The sequence below is a fragment of the Rhinolophus sinicus genome, chromosome 5 (genome assembly GCF_057876585.1).
Source record: "Rhinolophus sinicus isolate RSI-liver-muscle chromosome 5, RSI-T2T, whole genome shotgun sequence".
In the NCBI taxonomy this organism is placed as follows: domain Eukaryota; kingdom Metazoa; phylum Chordata; class Mammalia; order Chiroptera; family Rhinolophidae; genus Rhinolophus; species Rhinolophus sinicus.
The window spans coordinates 106,354,037-106,365,177 of NC_142505.1; the positions used below are offsets into that span (position 1 = coordinate 106,354,037).

An 11,141-nucleotide genomic window follows, 5' to 3' on the forward strand; every position below is an offset into this window, starting at 1 on the left:
GGATTGTCATCACACCTACTTGACAGATGAGGAAACAGAGGCTCAGAGAGGGGAAGGTTGCTGCTCAGTGTCCACAGCTAAGGAATGGCAGAGAAAACATTTGAACTCAGGTCTGTTTGATTCCATGACCCCAAATGGTCTCTGGTTCCTAATTCTCTCCCCTGTCCTTGTGACAGAGCCAGAGGGACAGCTGGCTTCGTGCCGTAGCAGTAGAAGGCTATCTAATATAAACCACATACCAAAGACTTGCTAGGGTGGGGAGGGCCTGGTGTGATCTTGGACCCTCCATGACCCTCTGGGACAGTGGGGAGGTCGCCTTCTGATTCCCCACCCTGTACTCCTTAGCTCCTTATGCGGCTTGGGCATGAGAGAGTGAACTAGGGGTCAGGGGTGTCTTCCTCCCTGCACCCAGACACCTGGCTCCGGCCCAGCTGCTGCGCTTCTTCTGTGAGCTGGGAAGCTGGCAGCAGAGGGAACACGTAGGAGGCAGACCCTGTTATGTCTGATGTGACATTCTCAAGCCAGAGGTGGGCTGTCCGTACCACAGCTGGAAGTTTGTATTTACATCCTCTGCGTGTGTGTGTGTGTGTGTGTGTGTGAGAGAGAGAGAGAGAGAGACAGAGAGAGAGAGAGAGAGAGAGCAGGATATTATCAACACTGACAAAGCTGCAAACACGGCTCTTCACTTGTTCCTTGCAGCACCTTACCTCTCCTTAGATGAGAAGAGGTCACCATGGGGAGGGGAGGGGACCCAGACTCTCCCTCCCTGCCTCCATCACCCCAGGTTGTCTCTCATGGTGTCAGTCGTCAGGGACAGGGGTCTTCGGGCCTCACCCCTCTGCCAGCCAGTCACTGAGGCTAAACATTTGCCTAGGCCTGAGGCCATGTTTGCTTAAACCTCTGGAGTCACTGTGCACAATGGCGTCCCTGCTTCGAGTGGTTTCCTTCTGCAGGGGCAGGTGGTCGCTGAGCAAGTTACCTGGGGTTGCAGTTTCCCTTCACAAAGCGGGCTGGCTTAATCCAGGTTGGCTTCAGCTCAACACAAGTTTAACCTTGGCAATGCATTCACTGCCCTGTTCTTTTAAAGCAAGATGTCCTATACTCTAGTTTTGTTTTTAATCAAATCCGTGTACCTTCTATAACTGTCAATTACTTAGCATTTTTCTTTAAATTGATCTGCTTTTAAAAATGGAAATGCCTATATAAGCTTTAATCAAAGCAATTCTAACTTACGTCATCAAGAGTGAGATGTGCTAGTTATAAATGTATACATTTTTATACATTTTGAATTTTGGACTCCTTCCATCTCGCTTGTCCCATGTTGGGATGGGAATGTTTCGGAAGCCTGCCGTTGCCTCCTGCTTAAAGGGTAGCAGTCTGTGTCAGAAATCTGATTTCCATACGAGCTCAGGAACACACCTTTTGCATAAAAATGGGCAGCTCTGGTGAGCCTGCCATCAGTTACTGGGTGAGGATTTCCACATCCTCAATGGAAAATGCTTTGTTTCTGGGGTCAGGGCAGGAGGACTCCGCAGCCCGGGAATGCCCTGCTGGAAGGAGGCTGTGAAGGAGCCTCTGAGGGAACTCCTGCCTCCCCCTCCCTGGTCGGGTCCTCCCCTGGGCACTGGTGGCTCAGTGGTGGCATTGCCTTGGTGATCCTGAGACGGGTCACAGGCGCAGACCTTCCTTTGCGGGTGGAGAGGATAGATGGGGAGAGAACAGAGGGGAGGGGAGGGGAGGAGAAGAGGGAGAAGGGAGGGAGGACAGATGCCCAGACATATGGGCCTGGCCGCCAGCCCTGCCCAGCCTAATGAATTTTCTTTCCCGGCCCTCAGGCGGGTCAGTAAATGAGACCAGGGACGGCATCTGGGATGATTCCAGGACGAGACTAATAAATCAGGCCTAGAATGAATCCTGCTTCTCTGGAGATGGAGGCAGGCAGCCAGGCAGAGGGAAAGCTGGGAGGGGAGGGTCCCCGGAGCCTTGCAGTAGCCAACCTTCCGGTGACGGTGACGCTGCAAGGAGCTCCCTTCTGACAAGAGTCACCGCACCCTCAGAGGCACTGGCTGTGCAGGGTTGTGTCCCCAGAGCCCTGGGGCTGAGGTGCGTTCTCCCAGTGGCCTGGCTCACCGACCTCTGGATCTCAGCCCCAGAACACCTTCCCCTACTGTCACTTCATTTATTTCTGCCAATCCACTGGTATCAGGGAGGCCTTCCTGGACCCCAGGGACCCCACCCATGTGCTCCTGAGGGCCCCGGAACTAGTGCCTTCCTTTGGCTCACTGACCACACACAGGCTGCAGTTTGTCTGCTCCCCTTTTGGGAAGCACGCTTGTGGGGGCGGGAACGGCCTCCAGCCCTAGTGCTGGTGCAGTGCCCGAAATGTGGGACGTGTTCATCCACTTCATCTGAATGAAAGAAAGAAGGAGAGAAGCTGCAGGTAGCAGGGTTGTTCCTTCTCCGGGGAGAGCAAACCAAGCCTGTCGCCGGACGCAGAAAGCTGAAAGAAGTCTGTGCTGCGCTGGCAACCCAGGGCTCTGGGGACACTCAGGTGTGCAGGGCTGGCCCCACCACTAACTGGGGATGGGCCATAGGCCACGTCATCACCTTCCTGAGCCTCTAGGTTCCCAAAGAAAGGGCAGAAAACCTGGGCTGTGCGAATCAAATCAAGCCAGCTATTTGGAAGTGCTTTGACAAGCACCGAGGTCTTCACGCCTGCCAAGTGTTAACTGTGAAAACTTACTGTACTAGGCAGGGGTCTCCAGAGAAATAGACCAATAGGATGTGTATTTATAAAGAGAGTTATTTTAAGGAATTGGCTGCGATTGTGCAGGCTGGCGTGTCCAAAATCTGCAGTGTGGGCTGGCAGGCTGGAGACCCAGGAGAGCCACTGGTGTCGACGAAATCCAAATGCCGTCTTCTGGAGATTTCCCTCTCGCCTGGAGGCCAGCCTTTGGCTGATTGGATGAGGCCCACCCACGTGATGGAGGGCCATCTGTTTTACCCAACACTGATTTAAATGTTAATCTATCCAACAACACTTTCCACCTTGACACATAAAACGAGCCATCACATCTATTATCTGCCCATTGCTCTGCTCCATGCTAAGGAGAAGGTCAAAGAAAAAAAAGAAATTTTTGGCATCTCACAGCTCAAAGCTTAGTGAAGAGATCACCTTGATTCTGTTACTAGTCTCATCCTGGGCTTCAGGCTCCTTGCCCGCTCCATCCCACCTACTGTACTTGTGTTTTTTGAGGAGGAGAGTCAGCCCTCATGCTGCTCCCACATAATCCTCTCTCACTCCTGACGCCTGGGCATCCTGCTGCCCTGAAGGGACAGCCATTATTCTATCTTCCCAACTTTTTACCCACTTTTTCGGGTGAACTGCTCCCCCTGCTCCGACCATATGATCAGGGCATCCTGCCCCATCCAGACCAGCAGTGACCATGTGACTCAGGTTGGGCCAATCAGAGACCTGCCCTGGGAGTTTGGGAATGGATACAATAGTAAGAGGCCGAGGCTCCTTCTCTGTGGGAAAGCTGAGACATGTGAGCTTGGGACCCAATAGAAGTCCTGGTTCTAGCCTCATAGAGCAGAGCAAGGTTGATGGAGCTAGAGAAGCAACAAGAGAGATGAAGAGAGAATGTTTCGGTGGTGGTCCAGTAGCTGATTCCGCTTGTCCTTGAGACCCCTGCCTTGCCCATATTTTGGTTACATGAGTCAGTACCACACCACTTCTCCCACCCATCTCTGTCTTACTCTGACATAATGGTTCTCAAATGGACATGAGTTTGCCCTCCATCCAGGGCACCTTTTGGCAATGTCTGGAGATATTTTTGGTTGTCGCAAATTCAGAGGATGCTAATGGCATCTAGTGGGTAGAGACTAAGGATCTTGTAAACGTCCTACAATGCCCAGGATAGTCCCCCACAACAAAGAATAACCCTGACCAAAATGTCGCTAGACATTGAGAAACCCTGCCACAGCAGACCTCCCTACCAACACTGCCCCCACTGCACAGACCACTTCCCATGGTCACGGTCCTGGATTGGAGTCCCAGCTCTGAAGTGAATGAGCTGGGTGACCTGAGGCCACATATACCACATCACCAAGCCTCCACCTCCAGTATCCAGAACTGCAAGGTCCAGTATGATAGCCACGTGGGCCTGCTGAGCGCTTGAAATCTGCTGATCCAAACTGGGATGTACTGTAAGGATGAAAGACATACCGGATTCCTAAGATTAAGTAAGAAAAAAGACTCTACAGTGTCTCGTTAACATGCTGCACGTTTATTACATGTCGAAATGATAATATTTTGCCTGCATTGGATTCCATGGAATATATGATTAAAATTAATTTCACCTGTTTCTTCTGACTTTTATGAACGAGGCTACTAGAAACATTAAAGCTAATTATGTGGCTGGCTATAACGTGGCGAGGAGAGACCAGGACCACGGAGAGGTGGGGAGGGTGATGGATACGGAGCTGCCTTCCCGTTGCCAGGCACCTAGTGCTGGCGAGCCTTCTGGGGGTCTGCAGCTGCAAAATCTGCTGACCCTCCTTTCCGTGCAGTCCCTCCAGTCTGCGTTCCTGGTGCTTCCACCCCACTGATGGCCACGTCCCACCTTTCTTCTCATCTCCTTAGCTCGTCATTCCAGCAGCGAACCCAGACTGGGAGACAGCAATTAGTGTGTGTGATCACTGTGGAAACAGTTATCTCTGTTCTTTGTAGTTCATCACGTGCAAGGCTTAGTAGCATTTCTTTCTCTCAGGCCTGACTTGGGGTTGATTCTGTGTCTTTCCGCTGCATTTTTGGTTAACCAAAAAGGGAGGAAACACAAGCACCCCTCCTTTTCAGTTTGCCGCAGTTCCCTGGTATAATTTTCTGTTCATGGCTCTCACTTTGCAAACATGTTTTCAGTGGCTCTGCCGTTGTTATAGAAAATTCAGGGGTGAGTTGGAAGTTGATGCTGCCTGGTTGCCATGGCAATGCCAGCTGCTTCTGCCTAAGCAGCCAGGCAAAAAGCGGCCATGATGACAAGATGTGATTTGAACCCTTCCCAGTCTCTTTAACACCAAGGCCCTAAGTCTACCCCCCATTCTCTGTGGTGCATGTCCCGCAGCTGATCTGCTGATACAATGAAATGGGTCCCTCTGGGTGGAAGTGGAGGCCGCCATTGCCCTTGCCAGCTGCCCCTGCGGAGGTGAAGACCTACTGTGTGACAGTATGTAGTCACTAGTGAGTTCAGTTCCTATACCAGCCTTCATGATGCTGACACAGAGCCCTGCCCTGTCATCCTGTTGCCTGCTGCCATCACGGGAAAGTTCTGGTTTTGGAAAGAGAAGAGCTGTTTTGCCACTAATGTGACAGCATCTTCTCTGATTCTTGGGTGATGAAAGAAAATTTCTTGTGTCTGAATCAATGGTGTTCTTGAAAGACAGAGTAAGTACCTTTGGCCTCCTTAGGGCCTTTGCATCTCCAGCAGGGCCCTGAGTAGGTCCTCAATGAAGAGATTTAAAGGGCTGATGGGCACTGTGGGGGCATTTGAGCTTCAGCAAACCCCATCAGTTAGATACTATCATTAACCCCATTTTATAGCTGAGGGAACCGAGGCTTAGCAAGACCAAGGGAGGCCCCCCGGGTGACACTGCGGGCAGGCAGCAGAGCCAGAACTTGAATAGGGACATCTTTTTCCAGAGCCTGAGTTCTTACACAGCTTTGCAGCGCTATCACGAACAAATGTGAGGCGTGGCAATCATCACCCCCAATTCACACATGAGGAAGCAGAGGCTGCCGGTGGTAAGATGAAATGCCCAAGGTCATACAGCTAGGAAGCTGCAAAGCCAGGACCTGAAACTCAGTCTATCGCATTTCAAACTGGCGCACGCTGCCAGGTCACTGGAATAGGAGAAAAGCATCTCGGACACAGGAAGGTGCTGTCTGGCTGAGAGGGGGCATTTCACAGGCAGGGAAGCTCCCTCATGAGCCCTAAAACATACCCAGAACATGCTGTGAAGAGTCCTTCCTGGCTGAGAGACCAGACTCCAGCCAGAGCTTGGGGCCCCCACGGTGACCTGAGCTCAGGGAGCAGCTGCACCCACAGCCCTGTTGGCAGGCCCCACGGTGAGTCAGGAGCCACCAATGCCACCGAGAGAGGCTGAGAATGCCTCACTGGCCCTGGTGGCCGCTGCTCTGTGCCACGTGGGCCCCAGAATTGCCTCATGAGGGTTTAGTCATAGCTCCTCGGCCCCACGCAGATGTAACCAAGCCACTGACGACTGAAATCTCTTCTAAACAGGCCCCAAAGCCCCAGGGCAACAGCGTGGCTCTCTTCCTGAAGAACCACCTGGACCCTCCGAGGAGGTCTGTCAGAGGGAGGCGATCTCAGACGCAGCCTGGTTCAGGGGTTCAGCAGTGGTTTGCTTTCCTGGGGACTTATTCCCCAAAGAAAAGGGAAGAAAACAAAGAAAGGAAAGCAAAATACAAGAGCCCCAAATGTGTAAACCTGGTATCCCCAAACCACTGAGACTTCTGATGTCACCCTGTGTCTTATCATCCAAAATGATGCTGTGGGCTCCTGTCCCGCATACCTTGGGGTTCCCCCAGCCAGCCCACGGCCTACTGTCTCCACTTTTGGCTTCCCCACTGCCCCTCTTGTTCCTCACTGTTTCCAGCTCTAAAATGGACCCGCCTCTTCCTTCATTTCCCTCTGGGAAGAAAGCAGGTTTTGGAGTCACCCAGACCTGAGTTTGAATCCCCTTTCCACTATTCTTAGGTGTCTGAACTTTGAAAACTTTGTTTCACTTTTGGAAGCCTTCGTTTCCTCCTCTTGGAAGATGCTGTGCCGTTGGCTTTGGAGATGAAGGAAGGGGCCACAAGCCAAGGGATGTAGGTGACTTGTAGAAACTGGAGAAGGCAAGGGAAGGCATTCCTCCCTCAAGCCTCCAGAAGGAACACGGCCCAGTCACCGCCTGGATTTGATCCTGAGACTCATGTTGGACTTCCGACCTCCAAACCTGCAAGATAATCCACTTGTGTTGTTCAGTCACTGTGTCTGTAGTCATTTGTCACATAGGAAACACACACGAGTCCCTGACCTCCTCACACAGCTGACCAGTCCCGCCTCTGTCCTGATTGTCAGCTTCTTCCCTTCTCAGAAGACCTGGCCTCGAATCCCAGCTCTGCTTCCCCACGCGGTGCTTTTGGGTGCCATGTCCTCTCTGAGCCTTGGTTCTCTCATCTGCAAAATGCAGCCCGTAATCACACTGGCCTTGCAGACTTGCTGGGAGGGTTAAATGAAATGATGACTGTGAAGTCTCCTAGCAACTGTGCCCAGTACAAAATTGGTGCTTGATGGTATTTTTAGTTGTTAAGCATAATTCTGAAACTTCCATTTGTGCTTCTGGAACCACCTCCTGCTCTGGCCCTGGCTAGGGCCGCACCCCCCACCCCCCACTCCCCAGGGGTTAGCTCCCTCCTCAGGGAGCCAACTGTCTCCTGGCCACAAGCCCTGGGGCATCAGCAAGGAGGAAACTCAACCCAGATTCAAACCTTTTTTCTGCCACCTTCCACCTGTATGATGTTGGGGGAGTTACTCCACCCCCCCAAGCCTCATTTTACTTTTCTGTAGGTTGCCCACAATGAGGCTTGGCCCAGGGCATTGGTGTGAGGGTGAAGTGTGCTCGTGGCTGGGCGTGCAGTGGGTGCTCACTAAACAGCAATGGCCACTGGTCTCTCACATTGAAGAGCTGCTTCCATCTCAGCCAGGACCCAGTCCAGGTTTGGGGCACCCTGGAGACCATGCAATTTGTGATCCCTCTTTAAGAAAGAGCATCCAGCCTGGAATTAATAAGCAATTACAGCAAGGCTGGAGGACACCAGGTTAATATATAAATGTCATTGCTTCCCTATATACTAACAATGCACAAGTAGATCTGAAGTTAAAAACGCAATGCCATTTACATGTGAACCCCCCAAAATGAAATACTTAGGTACAAGTCTAACAAAACACAGGCAAGACCTACAAAACTCCGATGAACGAAATCAACAACTAAATAAATGTCAGGATGTCAGTGCTCCCTAACCTCATCTATAGATTTAAAACAATCCCTATCAAAAGCCCAGTGAGTTATTTTGTGGGTCTCAACAAACTGATTTGCAAGTGTGTATGGAGAGGCGAAAGATCAGAATAACTAACACAATATTAAAAGGGAAAAAAGAAGTTGGAGGATTGATACTTCCCAACTTGAAGACTTCCTATAAAGCTACAATCACCAAGCCAGTACTGTATTGGTGAAAGAAAAGACATGTAAATCAGTGGAACCAATAGAGAGCTCGGAAACAGACCCACATTAGCATAGTCAACTGATCCTTGACAAAGGGGCAAAAACAATACGATGGAGAAAAGGTAGTTTTCAACAGATGGTGTTGGAACAACTGGACAGTCACATGCAAAAAAAAAATTAATCTGCATATAGACTTTATACCCTTGACAAAAATTAATTCAAAATGGAGCTCGGACTTAAATGTCAAACATAAAGCTATAAAACTTCTAGAAGAAAACCTAGGAGAAAACCTAGATGACCTTGGCTATGGGGATGCCTTTTTAGATACAACACCAAAGACACCATCCATGAAAGACATACTGGGTTTTATTAAAATGAAAAACTCTGGGAGTGGCCAGTTAGCTCAGTTAGGTTAGAACATGGTGCTTATAACATCAAGGTTGCCGGTTCGATCCCCACATGAGCCACAGTGAGCTGCACCCTCCTTAAAAAAAGAAACAAAAAAAGAAAAACTCTGTTCTGAAAAAGACAACATCAAGAGAATTATAGGATAAGCCACAGACTGGGAGACAATATTTGCAAAAGAGACATCTGATAAAGGATTGTTATCCCAAATTATAAAGAACTCTTAAAACTCAACAATAAGAAAACAACTTGATTAAAAAAAAAAAAAAAGCCGAAGACCTTAACAGGCCCCTCACCAAAGACACTCTACAGATGGCAAAGAGGCACATGAGAAGATGAGAAGATACTCCCGATCCTATGTCGTCAGGGTCATCGGGGAAATGCAGATGAAAACAGCAGGGAGACACTGTCCTGCACACCGATCAGAATGGCTGAAATCCACAACACTGACCACACCAAAGGCTGATGAGGACGTGGAGCAACAGGAACTCTCAGTCGCCGCTGCTGGAGATGAAAATGGTGCAGCCGCTCTGGGAGACACTGCATCAGTTTCCTGCGAAATCAAACATTGTTTTACCGTACAATCTAGCAGTCGTGTCCCTTGGTATCAGCCCAAAGGAGCCAAAAACTTAATGTCCACGCAAAAGCCTGCACACACATGCTTACAGCAGCTCTACTCGTAATCGCCCAAACTTGGAAGCATCCAAAATGCCCTTCAGTAGGTGATGGATGAACAAACTGTGATCCATCCAGACAATGAGATGTTGTCCAGTGCTAAAAAGCACCTAAAGCTGCTCTGAACAGATAAAGTCTTTAAAAGCAAAGAAATAAAAGAAATATCCAGATGTTTACACATATGAACCAGGGCCTTAAGGGGTCCTGTACCAAAGAGGGGCCCTGAAGCTTAACCTCTGTGAGCTTCTGCTCTCTTCTCCCAGACCCTTCCCTTCCGTGGCAACTGTGCTAAACGGCTTCCAGAAAAGTCCCTCCCAGCCAGTCTGGGTAACCGTCAGGTCAGCCTCCCAGCAGTCTCCAAGCTCCCTTGGTACCGAGCAAGACCTGTGAACTCGTGCAGATCTTTCTCTGGTGAGATCAGCTCCTGGGACCGAGGGAACAGCTAATCTCCTTGCTCGGACGGTAGGGTTGCCAGATTTAGCAAATAAAGGTATCGGACACCCAATTAAATTTGAATTTCAAATAACCAGCAAGTAATTTTTTAGTATAAGTACGGGACACTTTGCAGGGGACATGTAATGGGTTGTCCTATATTTTACCTGGCAGCCACGTCTGATGGGGACCCAACAAAGTCAGGTTCAGGGCCGTGAAATCGATTTTAGCAGTGGGCTCCTTCCTCTTCTTTCTCAGGCAAGGATGTGGCTCTTTAAACTCAGGGTGCGTCTTTCAGAAGTGTCCCTGGTCTGACAAGTGGCCCAGACCCTTGATTTCGTCAGATGAGTAACAACCAGTGGCAGAAGTGACTCACAGACCACTGGGACTGGAATGATAGGCCTGGAATTGTGAAAACCTCGCTTTCCCTCTCTGAGCCTCTGTGTCCCCGCCTGGAAAATGGCAGTTCCTATCTCGTGGGTGGTGCAAGTGTTAAGTAGGGAAACACAGGTGTCAGATGTGTGTATAGCAGGCAGTGAAGAACAGATAGTATTGAGGTTTGGGACTGAAATTGCAGGGCCCTGAAGTCTGGGAAAGATTACCTGTGCTGATTTCTTCTGGACATTATGCAGCTGGTCAGAAGGGTGCTAAGTGTCAAGGCTTCCCAGATCTCAGAGGAGCTTCCCAGAATGCATTGCAAGAAAGGCGGACGCAGGCAAATGAGTCGAGGCTGTAGGGGCCCCGGTGCCCTTAGTTCTGCATGTGGCTTCAAATCTGGGGTTGCAGCCGCCCGGTATGACGGGGACAGATACATATGAACACACTTTGTACCCGGGCTAGTGCGATGAGGAGGACGATGTGGGGAGAAGGAGGAGGAGGAAGGGGAGGAGAAGGGGGCGAGGAAGGCGCTCAGGAGCCTGGACTAGGCTCAGCTGTGCCACCAGCTAATCGTGTGGCCGGAGGAAGTTGCTGATCTGGGCCCCAAAGTCTCAGTCTCTAAGAAATGGTTGGGCACTAGACTATCTCATTGTTCCATTCGGGTGTCGCAAAGAGGACCTTGGCTGGTACCCATGACATTCTGTCTCCTAGGAGCACGCTATCTAAACAGCAGCAGTGGTAGTAAATGACAGAAGGAAGTCGTATTTATTAAGCACGTAGAGCGAGCCGAGCCCTGTGCTAAGTAACTTGCCTGGCGGGTCCCCCTTGTGTCTCCTGATACATGTAAGAGCCGGGTGCTTGTATCCACCTGACACTAAAGACTGAGGCTCAGAGAGGCTATGTGATTGGCTCATGTCCCAGAGCTGGCAAGGGGCTGCGGCAGGATTCAAACCCGACACTTCCTC

At 50.3% G+C, this 11,141-nt stretch overlaps 1 long non-coding RNA gene across 3 annotated transcripts; it reads right to left on the reverse strand.

Annotated features, from left to right (window-relative positions):
* Positions 1–8,634: 8,634 nt before the first annotated feature.
* On the reverse strand, positions 8,635–10,852 carry LOC109451721 (uncharacterized). 3 transcript variants are annotated; one of them, XR_016021449.1, is made up of 3 exons: positions 10,401–10,841; positions 8,988–9,244; positions 8,635–8,770 (listed from the first exon to the last, which is right to left on the reverse strand). It is a non-coding gene; the product is annotated as an uncharacterized LOC109451721 (long non-coding RNA). The 3 variants fall into 3 exon arrangements; XR_016021448.1 differs by having other exon boundaries at positions 8,635–9,244; positions 10,401–10,852; XR_012489530.2 differs by lacking the exon at positions 10,401–10,841 and adding an exon at positions 9,358–9,719 and having other exon boundaries at positions 8,635–9,244.
* Between the last annotated feature and the right edge of the window lie 289 nt (positions 10,853–11,141).